The following is a 27,098-nucleotide window of genomic DNA, read 5'->3' on the forward strand; positions in this document are numbered from 1 at the left end:
TCCGTTGCTTTTGCAGAAATCCTATCACTCGGCTCGACGCTCGGCGTAGCAACACCGAAACTTTCATACCGGTAAACGTCGAATTTACTAAGTTATAACAAGAAACGCAATGACTGCCGTCACTCTATCAACACTCTCGTGAAAGCTTAGCAGAACGTTTAAGAACATAGCAACGCCGATCTGGGCGTTAATCCCTTTTAAACGACGTGAGCAATTATTTAATAATTCTCTTCAAAAGAATCCCTAAGACGACAGCATCTGCTTTTGAACCTTACGAAAACGCCAGGGTGCCTGCTCGACGCTTTTCGCGAATGACTCCCGGCTATATAAAATTGTGCTTTTAGTAAAGGAATAGGGGTACAATTGGGCATGGTGTGCTGGAGCTCGAATCGCTGTTCGTTAAAAACTTAATGCTACATTTTATAGCTCTTTTAAAAGCGATTATTACAGCCTTACGAGTACGTAAATCGTCGGTTCGTTATGTTTGTTATAAATACAATTTAACTATGCGGATGTTAGGTGTATGCAAAAGTCTCAGTACCCTTTTTCAGTTTCTCGATTTTTAATAAGCACGATTTAGCTTTCAATATATTTCTTCCTGCTTTTGAAACATTTCTTTTTATCAAATAAGTGTACGAAGAAACGAGAGCTATTTTACATAAATGATTAGAAAAGATATTAAAACGTCTGCGTAAATCTAAAATATTTTAAAAAGTAATTAATTAGTGTCTTGGTAATTTTGAAAATTTAATAATAGATTCTACATAATTCTTCGTGCATTGATGGCAAACTGATTCTGAAATACAAAAAGTATTTACATTGTTAGGTTTATAATAAGAATGATGAAAAATAAAGAAGTAAGAATGATTATACAATAGCTTGTGTTAATGAATCAGGAAAACAGATTTTTCTCCCTATTAAAATTTTAAGCAATTAGCTATGGGAATATAAGTTACATGACGATTTCTGTTCATTAACTCTGAAACTACTGAGTTCTAGACACAAAAAATGTATATTTTCTCAAATAATGACAAGACTGGATTTACTTAAATTTTTTCATAGAAACATTTTTATAATGTCTGGAATTGTACAAAAATATTCGAAATCAGTTGTTTTGACTTTGGTAGTTCTAGTATTAAAATAGGAAACTACATACGGAGTGACCTCCGTTCCCTTTTTTTTTATTAATTTAATTTCATCTTCCAGGTTACATTTCAATTATAATTCGAAATAAAATTATGTGTCAAAATTAACGATTGACTATCAACATGTATTCACTGCCCTCGCTTCCGAAATCTGATCCAATTTTGGATGATTACTTCTCTGTATCGATGCTTGTTCAGCCATGAACATAATTTTATCGAGTTTTCTCGTTGTATGAATCCTTTGTTGGAATTTATGTTCTGAGCGCTGTTGTATTCCCCAAATACAGACTAAATAAAAAATCAATATTTATTCAACGTCATAAAGCATTAACAAATGTACAGTTATACTAATTGCTTAAAAATTCCTAAAAGTAACAATTGGTTGATTAAAAAGTATTTCGACTTTGTAGAAGCTAACATGGAACTCGGTTTGGAACACGAATGTGGTATTTTTGCATTGACTATGATTCTTAGGATTGTTAATGTTTCTTGGAAAACGACTCGGTTTATTTAAAATTATTTGAGGATTATATATTTTCTATGCACGAATATAAAATCGCTATTATTATTTCACAGTTTTCCTACTTCTAACAAGTCACTTTCAAGACAAACTATATTACAACTTAATTTACTTTATGCGCCTCGTCCATTGCGCGTTTTTCTTACAAAAATTGTGTAATTTTATAAAATCATACCTATTACTTCAGACAGTAATGGCTGCACTAATAAAAACTTGATTCAGGAGAAAAGCTCGGCTTTCAGAGGCTCAACAACGCTGAATTTAAAATATAAAAGCGGAATAACGCGAGTAACAGATAATCAATAATTTAAGTTGAATTACATTCTCGTTTCAAAAATGTGTCGTCCTATATAAATTGATTACTTATGTAGGAAGCTTTCAGTATTTAACTTTGATATAAAAAGTATTTATTTTGTATGTAATATATTGTAATTTTATTATATATATAGTTTTAATTTTGCGATTCATCTCGAGTTATTAAAGCCTCGGTTTGAGAAATATAGTTGTTTCTCACACCATTGCTTCATATACAGGATAATAATCAACATCGTGTATGTTGCGACGGCAACACTGAAGGTCGAACGTGTCTAGCCATCCCTTTAGCAATTAAATCATAAACGTGCGAATAGACTGGCAATAGGTAAAAAATCCTACGAACGATACGACTTTACGACTACTGTACTTGAAGAAACTCGACTCGACGGACAACACGTGCGACAGACCCACAGTACCGTTGCACGGACCATTCATAAATGTTACTTTAACAAACGAAGACGACACAAATCAGAACTTTCGACCAAATTTCCTACACCTCACTCCAAGTTCCTTCCGACACACCCACCTCCAATCAAAAACGCTTCATTTCCTCCACCAATCAACAGAAAACCGAGATGACAACAGACAGAACACGACGAACGAAAGACAGAACGAAACTAAAACTCAAACATAACGCATTCAAAACAAAATCATACTTGACGGAACGCATAGAGAACTAAACTAAAACTCGAACATAACGCATTCAGAACGAAATTCAAATTCTAACATAACGCATTCAGAACGCAACCTAAGTCGAACATAACGCATTCAAAACACATTCAGAAATCGCGAACATCATATCGGTGTAGTGTTGTATTAATAAAGTGCGAATAGAAGCAAGCAAGCGTCTTCAACACTACGGCATTGTACCAAACGCGTACACATATTTTGGTCCTCGAGCCGGATCAAAGTGACAAACGCGTACACAGTGTAATTCGAAAAATTTAAAAAAAAAATAATTTACTCACGATGAACTACAATTTGCATATATAACGAGATGAGCTAAAGATAAAAAATAAATTTTTTTCTTAAAGGCTGCGCTCTCAAGTAAATTGGATTTGAATATTCTCTGAGTACCCATGCACTAAACTGCTACAGCGTGCTTGAATAAGTTGTTCACATAATCTACACTCTTCACAGTTTCTAATATCAAAGACGAAAATGAAAACTGCCCTACCTAACATTTCCGCGGAAAATACTCGTCGATAACTTCGTGAACATCAGATTTTCCCTAAAATCGCGCTTACATCATCACGGGTAATTCTCGTTTCTTTCACCGTAGAAAATGGCTCATTACGAGGATACGTTCGCAGCATCCTGCAGGTGAGTTGCCTCATGGCACGTGCGCTATATCGATCGCAGGTCGAAACAGGCGGTTCAAGAGTGCGCACCCTATACGGTCCCCGGAACATAACCTTAATCCGATTTATCTGCCTTCTCAGCGCGATCAGAATGTTAAAACGAATACTGGGGCCCGACGTTTTCAGCTGCTCGCCCCGATCCGATCGATGCTCCTAGCATTCACGGAAAACTTAAAGAAAACACGGAACAAAGTTCGGAGGGACTTCCCCTTGATCCGCTCTACTTCCCCTTGAATTATTTAACGTCAATGAACATTTTTGCATCTGAAAGGCTGCCACTTCAAAACGAGAAACTGGTTTACGCTAAGGAGTAATCTTCTTACACCAATCGACAACTTACACGAAGATTACACTGCTATACTCGATTCAAATGATTTTACATCATTTTTGTTGAAGTTCACTTTTTTAATAATTAATACCAGTTTTGGTACTTCATTAAATCGAATAGAAAATGATACGGCAACTATAAATATCTAAATAACGCTTTATATTTAAGCCATTCACTGCACAAATCGGTTAACTCCATCTTTTTGAAAGATCTTAAAAAGTGTCATAGCACTTGGTATAGTCATAACGTTTAATATTTATAATAACTTTCCCTGATAATTAGAATTGACACCATTAAACGAAAAAGATTTTTTGGTCTGTCAATAATAAATAATTTATTTCCGAGTTAACTTTGATTAACTCTGTATTCTAATGTAAATCGTTGCAATAATGTAACTCAAATGCAGTAGCAAGTTATGAATGATAAGGGTGAATTTTTTAATGCTATCTTATCAGAATTTAAGTAAAATTAATTAGTTAGCTACAGTCTAATTGTCGCAGAATCAAATACTTGTAAAGTCAAAGTAATTATTTCTAAGAATAAAGTTTAATGTGGTATATTTTAGCTTCCACTGTGTACTTAACCAATCTTACAGGACTAAATATTTTTTCAGCCTTTTCAACATCACTTACAGATATTTTGGTTTGAATTATTATAACAGTTATTTTAATTTGTCCGTGGTTTTAAGAGAATAAAGTTATTCTATTATAATCTAGATGGGTGAAACTAATAATAATATAGTTGTGGAAAATAGTGGTGGTTTTTCTGGAAAAATCTGATGGTTTTTCAATACGATTTATCAGCAAATAATAATATATTCTAACAGAATCATTAATACATATTCATTTTTTTTTAAAATCTGTAATAAAAATATTTTATAATTTTCTTTTTTTGTGTTAAAAAACTTAAAAAAATTAAACATTGAATTTAAATTTATCATTCTTTTAAATCAGCAATCATATAAATGAATGAACTAAGAATAAAGAAAGCACAGAATCGAATAAAATATAATGGATCTAAAGAAATCTTTACAAATAAACGCACTGCATTGAAATAAATAGTTGTTTGTTGATAATAGTACTATTTAGTTACATTAATAGTTTGTTATACTGCATGTGTCACAAGATGGTTCGTGGTAAGATTGACTAATGTGATTTTGAATGAATCGGTATCATGAGTTCTTCTTCCTTTTATTTGCACGTCATAAATATTTATTTCGAGTTAACGAGTTAAATTTATGCTCGCTTAAGAAATACCTCGGTTAATTTTTCTCATAAAGAATAACGATCTTGCTTGACATTGCATTTGTGGAATGGCCTGTATATATTTACCTGAAAATAAAGTAATAAACGTTTTTTTTTTTTTTTTTTTCTGCGTTTACAGTCGCATCAACCACCAGATGGGTTATTAGCGACTCAGGACAGAGTTACAGTTTATGATACAGTTGGGACTGCTTCAGGAAATGCAGTAACTTCTCGATTGCTTCTTTGTTCTTCAGTGTGTTTTCTAAAGGAGGTCTAATATTGTAGTGTTGTCTTTCCCATCGGTAAATTTTGCAGTGTAGGATGATGTGCTCAACTGTCAGAGGAGTGTTGCATGTACCACAGATTGGTGGTTCTTCTTTGTTGAGGAGGTATTTGTGGGTAAGTCTCGTATGTCCTAGTATTATCCTTGAAACCGCGACTTGATCGTGTCTTGGGAGTGTGTGAGATATGCTCTTTTCAAAGAAGTTATCTTTTAATGTTCTTAGTCGTGGGGAGGATGAACTTTTCCATACATTGTTCCATTCGTTTTCAATCATTGTTTTTAGAATATTATTTAGAGTCTCGGGTGGTAGGTTGTTGTTGGGTATGTTGGAGGATGATGAGTTGGCTGCCTCTTTGGCCGCTTTGTCGGCTGTTTCGTTTCCGGCAATCCCGATGTGGGAGGGGACCCAGATTATTGTTATCATGTTGTTTCTTAGGGTTGCTCCCTTGTATGCTTTTTGGCATTCTTGGATGATGGAGTCGTTGGACCAGCGGTTTTTGATAGCTGTGATGGCGTTCAAGGAATCGCAGAAAATGACGAAGTTCTTGTCTTGCTGGGAGGAAATGTTTTCCAAGGCATGTTTTATTGCGTTGATTTCACAGAAGAGAGCTGGTGCTTTTGGATGGAGTTTGGTTTTTTGAATCGTTTGACCACTAACAACTGCATATCCAGAGCCAGTTGGGCTACTGGACCCGTCAGTATATATTTGGGTGTGGGTTGGCAGGTTGTTTTTCAGCTCTAGGAATAAGGTTTTAAGTTCTATATGATTTTTCATCTTTTGGTTATGCTCTAGTAGTGTGGTGTTGGACTCGATTTCCGGGGCGGACCATGGAGGGATACTATGGATTGCTCTCTTTGTTGTAGTGTGGATTTCTAAGTTGAGTTCTTTCAGATAGTTATCTAATCTAATGTAGAACGGAAGAGGGGTTCTGCTTTTCCTTGATTGTGTACGGGGAGAGCGGTTCTGTTTGAAGACATTATGGTATGCAGGGTTTTGCGGGAAGGAGGCGGTTTTAATAGCGTATTTGACACTAAGGTATTTTCTTCTGGTCTGTAACGGTGGTTCGGATACTTCGCTGAGAATGCCGTTAATCGGGCTGGTACGGAAGGCGCCTACGGTTAATCTAAGGGCGGTATTGTTAATCGTGTTTAATTTCTTGAGTATGCTGGGGTTGGCAGAGTTATAAACGATTGATCCGTAATCTAATTTTGATCTAATTATTGTTTTGTAGGACAGTAGTAGTGTATTTAAATCTGCACCCCAATTGTTTGCAGCGATTGTTTTGAGGATATTAAGTCTTTGGTTGCAGTCTGTTCTTAATTTGTCGAGGTGGGTCTTCCACGTCAGTTGGCGGTCGAATATTAGTCCAAGTAATTTCGTAGAGGATGTTTCTTTTAAAATCATGTTATTAAGGGTTAATCTTATGTTTGGGTGTTGTCGGTTTCTGTTGAAGGTAATTATTTCCGATTTAGTGCTGGAGAATTTAAAACCTGAGGCGAGCGTCCATTTCTGCAGCTTGTCAAGAGTTTCTTGTAATAATGTCTGTATGGTGTGCGGGTTTGTTCCTCTGCAGATTAGGGTTAAGTCGTCGGTGTATAGGAATCCTTTGACTGGGTTTGATACGCTATCTAGTATATCGTTAATGGCTATCAGAAATAGGGATACGCTGAGTACAGAGCCCTGTGGAACACCATTTTCAACGATTTTTGTAGTCGAGAGGACATTGTTGGATCTGACTTGAATTAATCTCTTAGCCAGGAAGTTATTAATAAAATTTAGGATATTACCTTTTAGACCATGTTTTTGGAGGATGATGACTATTCGATTTCTCCATGTCATATCATAGGCCTTTTCAATATCAAGGCATACAGCAGTTGCATACTGTTTGTTAATAAAGGCGTCAGTTATTTGGGTCTCTAGATTAATCAGATGATCATACGTTGAATGAAATTGCCGGAAACCGCTTTGGTAGCTACAGATTAATTTTTGAGATTCAAGGAACCACCGAAGTCTGTAGTTTATGATTTTTTCTAATAGTTTGCACATAGTATTTGTGAGTGCAATCGGCCGGTAGCTATTGGGGTCCGTTGAGTTTTTGTCTGGTTTCAAGATGGGGATCACTATGGCTATTGTCCATCTAGTTGGAAATAAGTTGTGTGTCCAAATGCAGTTGAATAGGGAGAGCATGAAATTGAGTGCTTCTAGAGGTGAGTTGATTAGGAGAATGTTGGGAATTCCGTCTGGTCCAGGGCTTGTGTTTGTGCATTTGCTAAGAAAGTGTTGTAATTCGAACATTTGGATTGGCATGTTTATGGCAGATAATAAAGTTGGATCGAGTTCTGTGCTTGTGGGTGTTGTCGGACTGGATTCTGTTCGCTGTTTATAATTTAGAAATTGCTCAGTGTAATTACTATTGCTAGAGTTTTTTTGGAAAGTTGTTGCTAAGGTTTCAGCTATTGTATTGGGGTCAGTGGCGAGCGCGCCATCCGCTTTCATTAAGGAGGGTATCGTGGATTGTGAACATGATCCCTTAAATGCTCTGATTTTCTTCCATATTTGTGCAAGTGGGGTAGATAGGTTCAGTGACGATACGTATGTTATCCATGACTCTCTCTTGCTATTTTTTATGGCTTTACGGGCTATGGCTCTTAGTTTTTTGAATTCAATAAGGTTTTCTGTGGTTTTGTGTCTTTTGTATTTATTGAAGGCATGTTTATAGTCCTTAACAACTTGTGAGCAGTGCTCGTTCCACCATGGTGTGTATTTGAATTTAAGTTTATTAGTGCCTTTTGTCTTCGGAATGGCAGAGTTCGCTGCATTTATGATGCATTCTATGAAGAGTTCGAGTGCCGTGTTAAGGGTGGTCGGGATCGTAAGGTTAGGTTCTGAGATCTGAGGAACTGATTTGGATAGTAACTCACGGAATAAGGTCCAGTTGGCTTTTTGAAATATCCATGTTGGGTGTTTTGGTGGTTCACATTTGCGGTTAAGTTTGTAGGATAGCTTAATTGGGTAGTGGTCACTATCATAGAGATCGTTGAGAGTGTTCCATGTGATGTTTCGAGTGATTGATGGACTGCATAAAGACAAGTCTATTGCACTGAAGTTTCCGGTTGCTGAACTGAAATGAGTGGGATCGCAGTTATTTAGTAAATTTAGGTTGGTTAGGTTTATTATTTTTTCAATGGTGTTTCCTCGTTTATCGGTTTTGTCAAAGCCCCAGATATGATTGTGGCTATTAAAGTCACCGAGTATAATGAAGGGTTTGGGTAATTTGTGGATTAATTGTATAACTTCCGTTTCCTCGAGCTGTCTACTGTTCGGTATGTACACGTTGCATATGTATAGGTTTGTAGGGCATACAATTTTCGTGACAATTGCCTCAATGTTGGTTGTGATTTTAACTTCTTCGCTGTGAATGTTATTACTGACGAAGGTTGCTACTCCCCCGCTTGCATGGGTGGTAATGCGGTTTTTGAAGAAGGGTTTGTAGTTTTTAATTTTGCCTGAGTTTTGGTGTTTGAAGTTTGTTTCCTGTAGGCATATTACATGTGGTTGGTTTTCGTTAATTAGTAATTGAAGGTATTCAAGTCGGCTATAGAAACCGTTTACGTTCCATTGTATGATTTGCAGAGACATGGTGGATGGGGGTTAAGTTTACTGTTTCTGGATTTTGTTGGAAAGGATAGATTGTAGGGCCACAGGAGTTGAGGGGTCGGGTTCTAACCTTTTTATTAGACGGTGGAGTCTATTTTTCATGCTCGCATCTTGTAGTATGGGGTGGACTGCTTTAAGCATAAGGATTAAGGCTTTTATATCAGAAGTGTAGTCAACGGCGATGTCATTTGGGTTGTCGTTACCGATCGAGGTCTCCAAAAAACTTTTCAGTTGAATGAAGGTGAGTGGGAAGTTATTGGTGGGATCTTCCAGGATCATTTTGGCTGGGCTAAGGATATTTTCCATTCCTTCTATAATTCTAGCCAGTGATTGTGTGCGCTTCGGTTTTTTCTTCGGGTTGGTTGGTGTAATCGAGTACAAAATCGGGTTGACGTCTTCGGTATTGAGACTTGTAGATACAGGTTTAGGTTCGTTATCTACCTGAGTCTCCGAGGAGTGTGATAGAGGTCTTTTTGTGGGGGTGAAGGTTTCAGTTTTATTTGGTTCGAAGGGTACTTCGGTGGATGTATTGGAGAAATCCATGGATTCAGTGGCCTTGATGTCGAGGGTTTCGTTATTTTCACTGTTCCTTGGTTTAGTTGGAATTTCGGTTGGGTTATTTATGGGTTTCTGGGAATTTGACGCGTTTGTTGATTGATCTGATGGTTGGTTAACGTTGGTTGGATTTGGGACTGGCAGTTGTGCTGTATTATTGCATTGTATTGCAATATGGCCTTCTTGCTTGCATATGAAACAGCTGACTTTGTCGGTAGATACAAATATTCTGTATTGTGTGTCTTCATGGGTCATTAGGAACGAATCGGGTATTTTTGTGACATCGTCTGGATTGACATAGATTTGTCTCATGAAGCTCATTATATGAGTGAAACCAGACTCTTGGATTCCAGCTCGAAGGAACGAAAGTTTAGATGTCAGTCTGATATTATGGTCAGTTAAGAATTTTTCGATAAAACTGTGGGGTATTGTGGGAGAGACATTAGATAGAATTATTCTTTGCGACGGGTTTATTAAAGGCCGGACTGAGGTTGTTGTGTTGTTGATCGTTAATGTCTTGTAATTGGAAACGAGGCGTTTTGCTGTAATTTTGTTGTCCAGGTAGATACAAATTCTATCGTTGGCTATGCGAGAGACGAAACGAATAGCGCTGGCTCCAGTGATTTTTGCTACGGCTTGTGCATAATCTGTCAGTGTTAAGCCATCTAAAGCATCAATAATGATGGCTTGTTCTTTAGTAGGGAATGGATTGTTAGTGGTGGCTGAGGCGTAAGATTTTGCTGAATGAGTGGATGAAATGTTCGGTAGATTATTTATCGGTGAGAGATTTGGTTCCATTTTGAGGAGGTTATGCACAGGTCACACACTTAGAACTTTCTATTGTAGTGGTGAGCGGACCATACCGCGGCACAAACACAGCACGATAGAAACAATAGAACGACGGCACACGCGAGCGGATATAAACACGTCCGATCGGTTTGACTGTCCGAGGACAACTCCAATAAACGTTCTCTCTTCGCTAGAAGCGAAATAAACGACACATAAAGCAAAAAGAACAATGAAGAGAAAGAATCATCTTTAAGAAACGGAAAATCTCGATTAACTTGCCTTCAATGTAAAGGGTATGAACAACAATGAAACGTTAATTAAAATAGACGGGAATACTGAAAGCACCAGAAAAATGATCCGAGCTAGCTATTACTGGACTAATTTTCTTTTGGAGATAAATTGTATTTTTTCATTGGTGAAACAAGAATTTTTATTATAAGGTCAATTAATCATTTATTTTTTTCTTGTTCCTTCAAGGAACTTATAATTACACACTGGAAAGGTAATTACTTTCAATTTGCTACGATATTATAACTAAAAAATAGTCATTAACACGTTCACGCCGGCGCGGCCCACCGGTGGCCCGCACTAAACTGTCTCATCGGTCGGTGCGGCCCACCGGTGACCCGCACTAAACTGTCCTATCACCTTTCTAATTATACTTACTGTCGGAAATTTGTGGTCAGGATGAAAAAACGGCACGAGTTACAAAACTTGCGCAATAAGATCTCACTGTACTGCAGAGCAACAAACAACGCGTATGCAGGTCTGAACAGGCAATAACTACGCGCCGCCAGAAGAAGCGCGATATTAATTTCAGCGCCGCCTCATAGCAAAACAAATGAAAATCGGCCCCGGCGTGAACGTGTTAAATAGAATAACCAAAAGTAGACGATAGTTAACTTTTTTATATTACATGTGACATGATTCAATAGTTAACACGTTAGCGATCGTGAATGTTGTAGTATTCATTTCAATTGTGATGCATAACGACATGAACGCTATAACATTCAACTGTATAAGCTACATTAGCATACATTCAATTCCATATAGCGTTTATTTTCCGAAATTGTTATGTACTTTACTGTAATGGTTTAAATATACACAGAATTCGCCTTTATATTTTTTGCAGTCTATTCAAATTTTGACTGTCCGCGAACGCGTTAAATTCTTTTATGGTGATATCATAAGGTAAGACTTGGCAGAAATCAATGACGTATGGCCAAAATGCAGGTCCGATTGGTCAGAGACGGAGCGTGCCTCTTACTCTCACACGTATTTTTAACTAGAGCACTCTATTGGCCAAAACGGTCACACACACTAATCGGTTCGCGTGACGAAGAGAGTCGAAAAGAGGAAATGAGACGTATGAAGAACACATAGTGCGACAGGTAGTAGTGCTTGTAGCTGTAGGAGTATCGGAGGTGGAGGTAGGCGGTGCCCCTTTGCACTTGTGCCGTCTCGGCCTCATCTTGTGATCCCAATACAGTACATTAAGTTATCTTAACCCTTTCGCTACGGTAGTGTCGTCCGCCAAAGTACTGTCAGTAAACGAAAGCTCGCGCCAGAAATATGCACATTGCGCGTGAGTTCTGTACATAGGTTTTTCTCAGTTTTAAATAACTGTGCTGAATAAAACAATCATTGTTTTAATGTAACAATCATTGCTTTAATGTAACAAGTATGTTTACATTTTTAATATGAAAGGACCTACAAAATTATAAAAATACAAAATTATTTTTGTATTTTGCCTACGGATGCCACTTGTATACATTTAATTTGGATGCCGCATATACGCGGCGCTCGGCGCGAAAGGGTTAACTTGTGATCTAATTTGTAATTTTTCATATTTTAAATACTTAAATAAATTTTGTCCGTATATTAACATTCGTGTTAATTAACAAAAATTTCAGGATTACTCCATTTACGAAATTGTTAAATGCGGTTTATGTATTAACGAATCTGCTGGTTGTATAATTCGTATAAAAATCTGCTCATTTTCACCTCGATTCACAAAAGTATTACAAATTTTAAGGTCATCTAAACTTATGGCAAGAATATACCTTTAACAAATATACATAATTTGATCACTATTACAAAATCGTGTTGTTCTGAGAGTAAGAAAATATCAAATTAACTTTGAAGACAACAAATTTAAGTTATATTTCCAAGTAAATTGTTTTATACGGAATTTCGATTATTATTACATCCTTCTCATTCTCGTCGAATTATTGTAGCAAGAATACGAATTTATGCTCTCCGGGGAAGGCTAATTGAGCAAGTTCATCGGAACAGACGCCGTTTCAGAGTTTCTAGGCCGCATGATTAATACGATGCAGAATTAATTCGACCGCACGAGCTCCTTTGTTTTCCACTACGCATGCAGATATAATAACAACGCAGATAATGCCGAACTGTTAAACTTAATTAGACTACGACTTCCGACTAACGTTTGTTATACAACGAGCACTTTGAAACTGTGTGAAATGGGAAGGTGCCACCACGAAATCGCGTGAATAACCGTAATGCGTGAAAGTGGCGAGATCGTGGCAAGAATTTAACGAGAACCATAATCGGTAAAATACCATGAACGAGATTGTTTTTTCTCCAGAAATTCTCGCTTGTGAGAGAGGCGATAAATCCGAATACACGATGGTGGCAGCTATGCAAATATATTTTGCAAATACCTTATTTGCATCTTTGTTCCGAACGATGTGCAAACATATGCTTCATCGGCGCCTTCTACCTCCACAAATCTTCTTTCCTGATTATGTTTACATACCATGTCAACCGATTAACTTCGAATACTTGAGTCTATTTGGAAAGACGAGTATGAACATTTTAAAATTTCTTCATATTATATTATAACGCAAAAACATTTATAGCGCAAAAACATCTTCTACACTATATGATACGCTTCAGTAACATTGCATTTTGTTAAAATTTTTATTTGCTGTAAAATTCAAATGTAGAAAGGCTCCGTGTCAACCGATTTCTAAGCTTCGATATAAAACTTTACACAAGTGGGCGGTTTATTTTTTCGATGACTCTAAAAAATGGTTCTATTGAACATTATCTACTAACTTAGTCCCTTTAACACATCAGTAACGACTGAAGACATTCGTTTCTATTTCAATAAAGTTATTCCGTTTCAAAAGGTATTCGAATACTTCCGTGAGCCAGAGTATGTCGTGACTGTCCGAGCAGTACTACTGCTTCAGTTCGATAAATTCAGCAACACTGGAACTGTGAACTCTTTGTTCACGAAACGAAATGCTATTAATTATTTCGTTGATTGTTGGTTCCTGGATTGTAGTAGCGTCGATGTGGTTGTAAAATCTGAGTTACAGTTTGAACGCATTAACGGACATCGTCATTAACATTACCAGAGACGTAGAGAGCGCTCGAGATTTAATAGGGAGAGTAAAACTATGCACCATGCAAACGTTCTAAACACGTTTCAAAATGTTCTCCGTGTCTTTTCGAAGCAAAAAGCTTCATTATACGTCTTCACAACAGGCATCGAAATTGCACGTATCCTCGATACTGCGAGATTTGAAGGGAAATTCTGTTTAATGACTGGCAGGCTTTAAAGCTAACCGAGTTCACGAATCGTTCTAATTGTGAGTTATTTTGGTACTGCAATTATGTGTCGATTCAAGACTTATGAAAAACAGCGCGTTCGAGTTACAGGTATGTTTCGTGACATCTTAAGGTTTATGAAAATTGCTAATAAATATTCTTTAGAATTTTTGCATAGAAAGTCCTGGTATTGAAGTTATTTATTTTAAATTATATTTGTTCCGGGAACTGAGTGGTTCCTAAGATCATTTAAAGTAAATATTTTCTTAGCATAAGTGCAATTTGCTGCATTCTTTACGAGTTATTAGTGAAAATCGGCGAATGAGAGACGAGTATGTACCTCTGACGTGTCGGCCGAGCCAATAAGCGAAACTGGGCTTTGACCGCTCATTGTACATTTTACAAGATCAATGCACTATCTTCCGAGCATAGCGTTAATTTACCACTAAATGGGTGAGTTTCTTGTTAATAACATTTCTGATATTTCTCAAACAAACAAATTCTTCATGTCCTTTAGCGGGATTATTTATCAATAACATGGTTAAGCAAATTATTCGCGGAATTCTATTCGGACACGGAATTCTATTCAGACACGGAATTATTTAAATTACGATATCATCTGTACACATCGCATAAAAATAAATTTCATATGGTGTTCCGTCTCGGAACAACAATTCTTCACACATATTATATTCTCTCCATACAAAATGTTCAGCACGAAGACTCTGTGAGTACAAGAAATCTTTTAAGGCCATAAAACGGTCGAAGCCGCTCCTCCTCGGAAAAAAAAACCCATCGGGCGACCGACCGACGGACCACCACACTGGCATAAAAGCGCCCTTCAAACAGTCAATTAGCAGTTAGCAAGCAGTAAGCAAGGAGTTGGCGGAGGGACAGTGACGCAGGAAGGAAACAAAGAGTGACCGGCAGTGACGGAGTGACGGACGAGCAGCAACCAAAGGACACAACGACAAGAAAAACCCACCAGAAGCAACGAAGAGTAGCGAGAACAAGGCATCGCAACAGCCTATATATCCAACATCCGCTCCGTCACATCCGAAACCTATATCATATAAAATCTTACTAGAATTCAATAAATTATTAATTACAAAAACCCGCTGATTCTTCGATTCTCTTACATACGCGCTATCGAGTGATCTGCGGCAATTTCGTACGCGGACTCGACGCAACATATGGCACACATGAGATATTATGCACTTTAGAAAATCAAAACTGCTACGATTAAACTACTTACTATTTCGGGCCCGAAAAATTAGTAAGTATTCTTCAGACATTCTAAAATAGGGATGAACTTCGATTAATTAAAAATTGTCACTCACACGTAGTAAAAAAAATTCGGAAAATTTACGCTCCGTCATTTATTCACTCCTTCGAACGTGCATAGCCATATTCTTCCCTCTCCTTCGGTCGTACCACAAAGCGAAGCAGTATTCTTTCGGTTAGTTCGGCCTCGCTAGAGCACGTTGAATATTCCCGCGTTTGTTTCTCATTGGCTACTGCTTTTTGTTAATAACTGATAAAGAAAGTCACGGATTGCATTTTTGCTAAGGAAAAAGTTACTTCAAATGACCTTAGAAAATCCTCATTTCCGGAAATTACAAGAATTTCGAAACACTCTGTAGCAGAGTGTAAAGTAGAAAGTAAAGAAATAATATTACGTCCAAATAATAAGGAGAGAAGTTTTAAAGCTATTTTAGCCATTCATGTAGAACTCCTTTTAATGATAATCGCCTCTCGTTCCTTTGCGCAATTATTTGACGGAAGAAAGTCTTTAAAAGCGAGAAGAAATATTTCGAAAATTAAACGAGCTTTTAGAAGAATAAAGTGTTCAGTACGTGTCCAGTTTACATGCTGGCTCTTGAATCGAGGTAAATTTAACCGTGCAATATTATGTAGGCACTGTGTATTGAAATTGTTCCGAATATACGTTAAAAGCCGGCCTCTATTGCTCCCGACATAAGAAAGAGGGCAGGAACCTGAAAGAGCATTACTCCCGTTCTCGAAAAAGGCTACTCGAGTGGTGGGTGCTTCCGATGATTACGCCTGGGTGAAAGAGTAGTGGGAAAGACGAGGAACGCGGAAGGCCACGATCCGTGAAATTGCCTCTCTGTCAATCACCTACCTCGAGGTCGAAATGAAAGGGTTGAAAATAAAAAGAAATGAAAAATTTCGGATTAATTAATGGGCCAGTCTCGAGGGTCCTCGATCGAACGCGTGCGATTCCTTTATTAAATTCACGCGTGGAAACCACCTTTGCGAGGATATGAACCGGCACGACGCGGTGCAGCGGCGCACCGGCGCATCAGCGCATCTGCGCAGCGACGTAGCGCGGCGTTCTTCATATATCCGCGACCGACCGAATGTAACACACATACATTATTTATGAAACTGTTCTCTCATATTGATAGCTCGTTCCTCGCAAAGCTACGAAACACCGGGTGCGTTATTTTTATTCTGGCATGCATTGTGTGGGAACGGATATCACGGCTTCGGTTCCGGCCGTGCAAAGTGCCTATATTCACGAGCAGGTTGGTATTATTAGCAGGCTGCTTTGCTTTTCAGATGATAACGCGTTAACTACTGGTGATTATTTCGTACCAGGTGTAATGTAACGAGACTAGACTAATGAAGCCGGTTACTGTTTACTTTGGTTTATCTTCGAACATAATTAACTTCATACTTATCGAATAGGACATATTAATCTTTTTATTCTTATATATTGTTTATATTTAAAAAAAGATTTAATACGCCCTATTGGATAAATATAAAATTAATCCTGCCTGAAAACCAATCAAAGACACAGTAATTAGCCACCTCATAATAACTAACTCCACTATCCTAGTGCTCTATAACAATAGACTAGCATAAAAAAGTGAAAGAACGAAAGTCGTGTTACATTTTCTTCCAAGTAATAGCAAAATTAAAAAAAAGACATATTTTATTTGTTGTACAGTAAGCTAGTTCCTCTAACATCTACAAAAATATTCAAGTCGTTTAACTCAGTTTTAGGATAGTTATACCCTTGTAAAAAGTGTGTGAACACATTTGCTCCTTACTGTACGTAGTTAGTTAAATTCTTGGTTAAGATCACAAGTATCGTTTCGCGGAAATAAAACTTTTATTTGCTGCACTCATGGTTAGTGCCGTGAAAATGGAGAGTGTCGCGTATAAGGCTATCGTCTACAAAAAATAATCGTGATTGCGAGGTTACTGAGAGACCGTCTAAAAATTTCATTCCGGAAGATTTTATTGCGTGGATCGTAGCAACTGACCTATTTTTTTATTATTATACGCCAGCGTAAACTGTCAGTTTATAGCAGCAGTCCGCAACACACTTCGTGCGAGAGATCTGCTGTATTTACAATGTACATTTACCGTATATGTCCACTATAAATGTGTTTATCTACGTAGAATGGTAATTAAGGAAACAATATTATACGATTTCGGAGCAATTTCCATTACTCCATATTTTATTCAGCATGTGAACCACCTATAAAGTTAAGCTGCTAGCAACTGGATTTGAAACGATGATAACGAATGTTTGTCCAATTAGTTTTTTTTCCGGAATCCTGTGTACAGGAAATACGTGCCATTTTTTTTTCGTTAAACAATGTCCGCCCGGAAAATGCATTCACATAAACATTTATGTAAATATTATATAACATTGCCTAAGATAAAAATCAGCTTGCATTCATGAGCTGTATCAACGTGTCTCCTGCTTCATACATTGCCTGTCCCAAAGTATGTCAAAACCTTTTAAAAGTTCAACAACATTTGACAAACATTTGTTAATGTTAAAAGGACTGGTTTACTGTACGATGAATAAAATATTTCTTTTGCTATTACTTGGAATGTTAAAGAAAACTACACGGATTTGATCTTTGCGACTGGAGTTACTGATGAAAATGAAAAACTAAAAGCTGCGCAATTGAAGCAAAATAATAATCTGACAAACATATAACCGGGTGTATTAATATTTATTAATAAACTGCTTTTACAAGTAAATAAACGTTATAATATGAAACAATAATAATGTAATAGTAATAAAATACCACCAATGAGAGTGATGATCTTACTAAGAAGAACACGAAAAGTATATTACAACATTATGATTTCACATTTCATTTTTACAATGCTGAAGCAGTGCAGTCATAGATGTAAGCGCAGTAATGCATATAAACGCAAGTAAAAGTAGATCGCGATGGACATATAAAGTAAATGGACACGTGTCGCAACTGCATGCTATACTCGCCACCCTGTGATATATTAATGCAGTCAATCATGAAATGTCCTTGCCCTGCATTAATTAATGGTATAACGCATTTTATTGACTTTCCTCTTGAAACCGGAATTCGTACGTCACTTCGTTTATTAGTTTTTTAATTACACGAGTATTCGTAAACAATATTTTTACTCATTTTAAATGTTCTTTTAATGTTTCACTTATTTTGAATTCTTTCGAATAAATTGTGACCAAGACAGTAATTTGAAGATTAATTCGATTAACGAACCTGTTTCTATTATGCGGAAAAGAGAATTTTCGGTTCCTTTGTTATTGCAGTGATGTGCTTGATTTACAGTTTATGAAACAGCAAATGTAAAATTCATATTTTACATATAAATTTCATATTATATATAAATTATTATATTTCATAAAATTCATATTTTACAGACAAAATGCAAAAAGAAATGAAATGTCTGTTCATATAATCATGCGTTCAAATTAATTCTGTAAAAATATGGTAAATACAAATACAACCGCAACAAATTATGAATGATAAACGACTCGAATTATTCTCCCTATTCTCGCGTTATTTTCGTTCGCACGCTTAACAAATTGGAACAGCAATTACCATACGAATAGTCCGCGTTCCCCACCTGGTAACGAATCTTTCTTCCGCAAAAGGAAACTGGAGAGCTTACTCGAAAAACGTGGCAAACATTCACCAGAATTCCAAGAGGTCCTTGGTGTTAACATTTCGTAGTCGTGGTATCTAAAGGGTGCGCATTAAACCCACCGAATCGTTAAAACGATCCAGTTACATTGTACTGTCCTTCATTAGGTTGCGGAATTTTCATTGCATTTTTAATATCATTCGCGGCATCAAATGAGTTCCAATTTCGTTGAAAGACGTCGGCAGTTGATGTTTGCGAAAACGATCAGATTCTTTTCATCGCCTCTTCAGATGTGCTCAGCTAATTAAAATGTTCTACTTCCGACTTCGTTCGTACGAGTCCTTTCAAGCTTCCTCTGGAACGAGTTCTGCATATCTTTAAATCGAACTACGGCCAAAAATTGGAAATTCTGGGCTAGATATTCTCTATTGAAGTGAACTGAAGTAGTTGCAGGACCAAATGAATTTTCATTAAGAAAATGGGCGAAAATTTTCGGTTCAGATATCTGTGAACTAATGTATAGGGTGGTCCACACAACTTGTACACTTCCTGCAACTTCCAATATATGCACTGGACAATAAATTTTTTGATATAAAAGTTACGTAATTTAAAGAAACGTAATATGTAGTGTATTTATGTTTCTTACACGTGGAACCGTTCCACAAATTTAAAGGCCAACTCTTTTCTAAAATAGAATACTGTATTTTTTACATAATACTTTTTTATCACAAATGTTCTGCAGAATTTACATGCTAAGAAATATGCAATCCTATTTATAAAAAAAGAGCAATCATAATTTGTAAGTGCATGGTTGTAGTTGTGAAAGAAATTATATTATAGAATAATAGAACCAGTTAAATAGTGCAGAATTATTTTCTACAACTTTTTTTTATAAATTCGCTTGGAATAGGGCAACAACTCAGTTACTAGATTCACCCTGTATATCTGATAATAAAGAAATATCAAGTTTGCATTTAAACAAAATGATCATAGAACCGAATTGACTACCGTAATTATTAATAAGATAACGCAAATGTCATAAGATCAGCTCAAATTACATCCATTGAAAATCGTGATTCCAATAAATTAATATCATGAACCTTATATCGTTTTTATAACTAATGTCGTCTTTACTTTTTGAGTTTTCAATATTTTGAGCCCCAAATAAATTACAATTATACGAAAAACGTTCAAATTAAAGACTATGGATGTATTTACTCATAAAAGCACAAAGAAAGATGGAAGAATACCTTTTTCAGACAAGGAGGTAGTTTCTCATGAAATGTAAATTTCTTAATGACAATTATTAATATTTGATTTTATGATGGAAACTTGTTTTAAAAATTTCACAGTAATAGGTTTAGATAAATATTTTATTAGTAAGAACAATCATACTATATTTGTAGTTCGTAAAAAGACATTTACCTTTTCCTCTTAAATATTCCTCGGGAATTCGGTCGTTAGGAACCACTTTAAGATGATTGTAGAAATATTTTTACGTCATCGGTTTTTAAGAAACGTTCAGCATGCTTATGTAGTAATCGGGTGCTTGGAATATTTTTCAGATTTTTCTAAAGCAGCCTTTTGATTTTCGTAGCTTTATGTTAAAATTTCACGTTGAAGTTTCATCGTATATTTTTATTGCTGAGGAATAAAGAATGTTCAGACAAAAAACATAGATTAGTAAAAATGTAGTATAAACAATTTGTATATTTGACTTGCATGGAAAAATTAATAAATAATTGAATTGAATATCCTTATACAAAACAAAGATATTATGTTTCAATTACATGAAATAAGAATTAAATAAAACTGTGTGTCTTTTTTTTAATAATTTTAAGCAACCAAAAATAGTATAACTTCTATTAATCTGCAAATAATTAATAAAGATGTAACTGTGATTTTGGTAAGTGAAAATAGAATATTAACTTCTAAATTAATGTTATGTTTTTGTAATCAAAACGGGTTTTACTTCGCCTGTAGTGTACCCTTAAAAGAGAGAATGAATATTCTATATTTATTTTGTACAAATAGAACGATATTGACGAATGTGCACCTGAATTTCAATGGAGGTTAGTAAATACGTGAATGTAATTTGATCGTAATATTTAACGTAAGCAAATATACGTACTCAAAGGGAGATTCGTTGATCTTTTGGATATGATTTCGAACATTTCTGGAGATTAAACACTTTGAAAACTGAATTTTCCGTCTTTCATTTCATGTTATTAATTATATTGTACGGATATTTTATCGGAGAATTTCATCACGGATAACAAAATAAAAATGCATACGATTTTTCATCGAATATAATGCTTATCTGTGAAACAATCGGGAAATGATTTGCATCGAACGTGTGCGAGTGTATTATTTGACATAAATGTCGCTGAATAAAATTATTCGAATTTCAAGCAATGTGCGTATGTCCATTGGCGAACGAGTTTTAAAGTGGGCTGAAGAGAAGTTTCATGGATATTGAATTTTCGAACATTTTGTCAATACGGACCGATTCAGTTTGCCCCCCCCCCCCCCCCGTGAATTAATTAAGCGCAAAATAATGAGAAGTTTTTGCGCAAATATCGATTATATTTCACAAACGTTATATATCTCTAAAAACACGCAATATATAACGAACACATCATTGTTGTAATTAGTCTGCAGATCATAATGCCAAATCAAAATGCTTAATATTTATTGCAAGAAACAGAAGTCAGACTTCAGAGTGTCATTATGTCTTTAATTATTTTAGTAGCTCAGAAATACTGTTTTGATATTCTCCAAACCTTTTCTGCTTCTTTTATTTCACCTTATTACTGAATTGCATAAAATACAAATCCCAGTTTGCATAGATTCGTAACAATGAGATAATAATAAGTTTTTCAAAATTCTTCCATGTACTAATTTTGTAATATTGTACAGTTTGGTTTAAATTGAAATGTTATTTCAATATTGGTTTCATTGAAATGTCGGATATTTATTCTGTGTTATGTTATTTTGTTGCCATGCTTTATTAAAAAGTATTTTTACAAAATTCTGTATCTTTGTCATTTATTTTGAATATTCTTTAAGCATTAATTCTACTAACATTCGTGTAATTTTTGTATTAACCGAGTTGTTTCATACAAAATGTCAAAACTACTTTATAACTGACATTTATAGATTGAAAACTCATTGCGAAATGTGTGTGGAAGTAAATGGGTCATCTTTGGATTAAATAAACGTTTTTACCATTCAATTTAAAAATTCGACATTTCCTATGCGCCAACGTAATAAAGTGAGAGACATAATTGTAACGTTTTGAAAGCATTGCTTCCTAAATAATTTCCAGAGCCTCAGAAATTCTGAATAATGTCGTTGTTAGAAAAAAAGAACACACCATGTGAATGATGATGGCAGTCGGTCATGATAATTCTTCAACGCTCGTAGCACGCGAAAGGATACTTGAGCTTTAAATACTTCAGCTGCATAGCATATGAAGTGGTTTCAAGAACCGTGGACAAAGGTGGTCGTCAGCGCAAAAGAAACTAATGGTACCGTTAGAGGCTTCCTTTGTCACTCAATTTCACTCTTTTGTATTTTGCAGCTCGTATTTCTTCTTTTTTCTTGCCTTTTAACTTCAAGCCTCTCATCGTTGTTTAGAAACTTTTCCATTCAAATTTTACTTGATCTAAACTCGATGATCATCTTTCATCACCTTCCCTTTCGTCCTTTCCCCTTCTGTCGGCAGGTTAGATCGTTCGATTTTATTCTACATAAATAGCCGAAGGGTCTTCTTTATTTATTTTCTCCTTGAAATAGCATTCTGTAATAAAAAAAAATATATTTCAGTGGAATTTCATCGAATTGATCAAACAAAGCCAAAAATTGGCATTTGTTGTAGTCTCGATAGATTAAAAATTACAAAAATATAGATTAATACATTTGTAATTTTTAATTCAATTTCAATGGTTTCATAATGAAATATTCAAAGTGAACATTTAATCGCTACACTATATAATATATAATGCATGTTATAATACTTATAGCATTATCATCAAGGATCAAAGTATTTTTACAACGAAAATTTTAATTATTTTATTTCAACATCCACGAAATGTTTTTCTGTTAAATATTTCAACTCTATTTTGTACCCTACTTTCTTTTGCTCGTAATGGTTATGATCTTATAATAAAACGTATATTTGCGTTTATAAAAAATGTACTTTTGATATTTTATCCTCAAATTATCGGATTATCTGGCGAATTTCAGCTTATTTTACCCGCCTGGTTAGCAATTAATCCGGCTAATCGATATCCTACTGTATTATTTTCAGGCCGCGTTGATCAGAAATCATTTAGTTTTCCATTTAAAGCTCAGTGATTCTGCGGCACGTTTTGCTGTCTCTCAATTCCATTTAGAATTTTGGCATATTATTCCCTTATGTGTTATAATGAATTTAGATTACTGTCTGGATTAATGGTACGCATTTTACGCGAATTGAATGAGTCATAGCTTCTGTTTGCACGATGATAAAAATTTAGCACTATTCATATAAAAAAAATGTAATAGAAAAGGACGAATATTTTTTATATTTTATATTATACAATATAAAAATTGTCGAAATTAATTTTAGAAGACATGAGTTGTATGAAAATATCTTTTTTAAATGCAACCCATGGTAAAAAGTATTTGAAGACTTTTTAAAACATTAGTTTTATCTTAGTAACATTATTAAAACTCGACTAAATGATTTGATTTTTTTTTATATGTTAAATTTTACTTGGAACGACAAAAATGAGTCTTTAACAAAAATTTAAAAAATACGTTTTGTATTGTTGGTATGAGTCACAAATAATAAAAGTTCATAGAAATCGTAATTATTACGGATTTTAATCAAAACCAGGTAATTATCCAGGATGCATATAAGTTACCGATTTTTCGTTGTAGATTCAGACAAAGAACGTTAAAAGTGGGAAGTTTTTTTATCTTTTAATTATTCCAAGTAATGGTAAAACTAAAAACGTATTTTCGCCATTGTACAAGAAACTAGTTCCTCTAACACGAAAGAATTAAAAGTCACTTAGTCCAGGTTTAAAAACGTTACGATATTTTAAAAGGTGTCCATATACTTTTTTGTCAATGACAGTACTTGTCAATCAAGTGTTTCGATAACACAATTTGAACAATTGCAGAAGCGAGTCTAACTGATTTAGCTTGTGAACAGCTAAGAGCAAATTACACAACAAAGATTGATCAGGCAATGAAAAGTGACCTTACTCTACTCTTGATGACACCATTTGATGCAACCGTCGGTAAAACACAGAATTTGAGCAAATCAAGTCACAGTGCAAATACACTCTGCATGCGGGGTCGAAATCCCGGCGTATCATACCGCGTGGCAAGCAAACTAGCCAGCTAGAACGGAGAAGCATTTTCACACATGCTTCTCCACACATGTCGATTGGAGTTCTTTGACGATCACCTTACGCGACAATCGTTCCGTTAAATCCTGGCTCCGAATAAAACCAATTACACGCTCACCGGTGCATCGAGACTCCCGCGACGCAAAGAGGCTCGATGAAAAGCGAGCGTCCGCGCAATAAGTCGAGCTATATTCCGCACAAAAACGAAAGGAACAGAGTGGAGCGTCGTAAGAAAATGATAGAAAAAAAGTTCGTGGAACAAGACAGCCGAGCAACATTGTTAACTTCTAAAATCGATAAAGGAGATCGTGTAAAACGGCTGTATGCCGATTTGTGTTTTATCCGTCGGCCAGTAGCCGGGCTATTGAATTCAGCCGTAACGGAGGGTGGAAATTGAAACGACGCCACCCAGGAAATCCTTTAGACGCGTCGTGTTCAACGTGGCAGCTCGATCCTGCTGGAACCACTGGTGGATCCGATGTTGTATAGTATAGTGTAGTGTATTCATGCGGAGGATTCACTAAAGCATTACGTCCGGGCAAAAATAACTGTGGTTTCGAACATCGAACCTCCCTCAGAAATGGTCACACAAAAGATGCTCAGCTTTGATTTTACCTATTTATATGAATGATACTTTGATTCTCCTTATTTATAGATGATGTATGTATTGCACGCATCAGTTTACGACTACGTGAAATTATAATAGTAGTTTTTGCACAAAAAAATCGATTTTTGAATTTTGATTATGATTTACGGTTAACAGTAGCTGTTGACGTAAATAAAATCCATGGAACGATGATAGATATCAATGGAGATGGACGCATATACATATATCGATCTTCGTCTAGATTTATAATTAATTGCAAATAATTAATTACGTTCAGGATTTCTTTGTTAGTCAGATTCTTATTGTTTTGTTATTATCCGTTATGTAAACTAGATTTATTATTAAAATACAGAAGAATATTTCGGAAAGGGACATAGACCCAGACGATTTTTATTATTGGTTAAAAATTGTCATCTTAATATCAATTAAATTCAAGATACGACATACGCGGGTTAATTTCCGATACGACATTGTAATCTTGAATCAATAGTACAGATCGCGATTTCGGTTTACCTGTGCACGGTTAACGCGTAATTAAATCCAATACAATCGATAAGAGTTTTGGACATATCAATCGCGATTGAATTATAATTAGCTGCGTTTCCGAGGCAATTCAAATGACGTCGCTTTCGTCGCGTCCGGACAGCTACAAGATAAATTAATTAACCGGATCTACGGTGAACGATCCTTTATGCTACTCGTACAAGCTTAAAACGGATTTCTCTGTTTGAACAAATAGACAAAGCTTCCTTTGCTTGGAATGATTCGTGATTTTAATAAACACATGTTAATGTTGAGCTTTACAGAGCAATTTGCAGAAGCTAAAATCATAGAGGAAATTCTCTGCTGTAACAAGACTTATGGGTCTAATCATGATCCTCGTAATTTTCAATATTACCTCATTTTACCGTTTCTCAGTTTCAAAGGTTGTGTGCGCAAAAATTAATTGAAATTCTTCTCTACTAATACCTATTACAGATCAGTAGTCCTCAGCTATGAATTTATAGATACAACCAAGAAAAAAATTTCACCTTTACAGTATTTAGACTACAAAATTTGATTAAATGCACTTAGTCGTAATACATTTGAATTTGTAGCAATTTAAAAGACGCAAAGTAAATCTTGTCGCAAATTATATTCTTGTGCTTCCGTTTTTCTTTTGAAAATTCATACGTTAGGTAAAGCAATGTATGCTGAAACAAAGGAAAGTGTCCGGCGGTGTGAAAAATATTAAGAGTTAAATTAAACGAGTAGTTATATAAAGGATAAAAAAGTTATTTCCACTTCAAATGCTTCCGTATTCTCAAGAGTTGGTTTCTTTGTCAACGAATGGATTCATAAATTATACGCGCACATATCTGTAGATGGAATTTGTAATAAAAATTGCAAGAGCTGTCTTCTCTGAAAAGATATGCAATTTTATTACGCTTAGACTTTTGCACTCATATTGTGTTTCTTGATTATGTGTGAATACAAAGCCTGAAGTGTTGAAGTATTACAGTCTCCACGCGCATCTTGTGTTTCTATGAAACACTACCGAGAATTTCGTTCTTGGAAAGAGAATGCAATACCTTTCCAAGCTATAAAGCATGGTAATACTACACCGCTTCCACTTCTCTCTTCACTATTACATCTTAGGAAAGTATCTTACAAAAGATGTTTGTTATCGTCGGTATGACGTCATACCGGTATTTCGTTTACAAGTATCAGTCTTTGCGCAAAATGCTCGTAACACGCTTTATCCATGCATTTTCGGCATACATGTTGCTCATGTTCTCTGTAAATTGAAATGTATTTATACTGTCAATCGTGGGCTGTCGATACGATTTTGCAAACAAAGACGTCTATTAATCTGCATATTGATTTTCCATATATTGTACAATTCGCATCGTTATGTTATATTAACCGTTCAACCGCGGGCAACGTAGAATTTGCGTTCGAAATATTTTGTAAAATTTAGCAGGCCACGTTATCATCGCGTCGACCCTGAGTATTATTAAAAGATAAACAATGAGAAGCGTGTTTTTCCGCTAAATTCAGTTTTCACTTCTCTTGAATATTTTATCAGGTTATTATTGTACCTTTTTATTAGCAGTTTTTCACCAGCAGGTAGGACAATTAGTAAATACTGTATATAAAGAGTTATCCATATTTTAAAAAATAATGAAAAGTACAAAAATTTACAAAAATGTAACACGATATTAATAAAAATTCTACCTTTTTAAATATTCTGTTTTTCTTTCTATATTCGTTTCGCATCTGCATGGCAGATAAAACCAGTGTTTCACTGTTTCATTTCTATAAAATTCTGTATCTACTTATCAATGTATTCCCTGTATCTACAGTAGTAATCAACATTGTATCTACCTAACGAATGATTTCATAAGAAGTT

General features: G+C 35.5%; 1 protein-coding gene across 7 annotated transcripts in view; it reads left to right on the top strand.

The window, feature by feature from the left end:
* Nucleotides 1–27,098, top strand: part of Unc-13-4a (BAI1 associated protein 3) — a 196,107-nt gene that overhangs the window by 20,895 nt on the left and 148,114 nt on the right. The window lies entirely within an intron of this gene.

This window comes from Augochlora pura, chromosome 3, assembly GCF_028453695.1.
Source record: "Augochlora pura isolate Apur16 chromosome 3, APUR_v2.2.1, whole genome shotgun sequence".
Classification (NCBI taxonomy): domain Eukaryota; kingdom Metazoa; phylum Arthropoda; class Insecta; order Hymenoptera; family Halictidae; genus Augochlora; species Augochlora pura.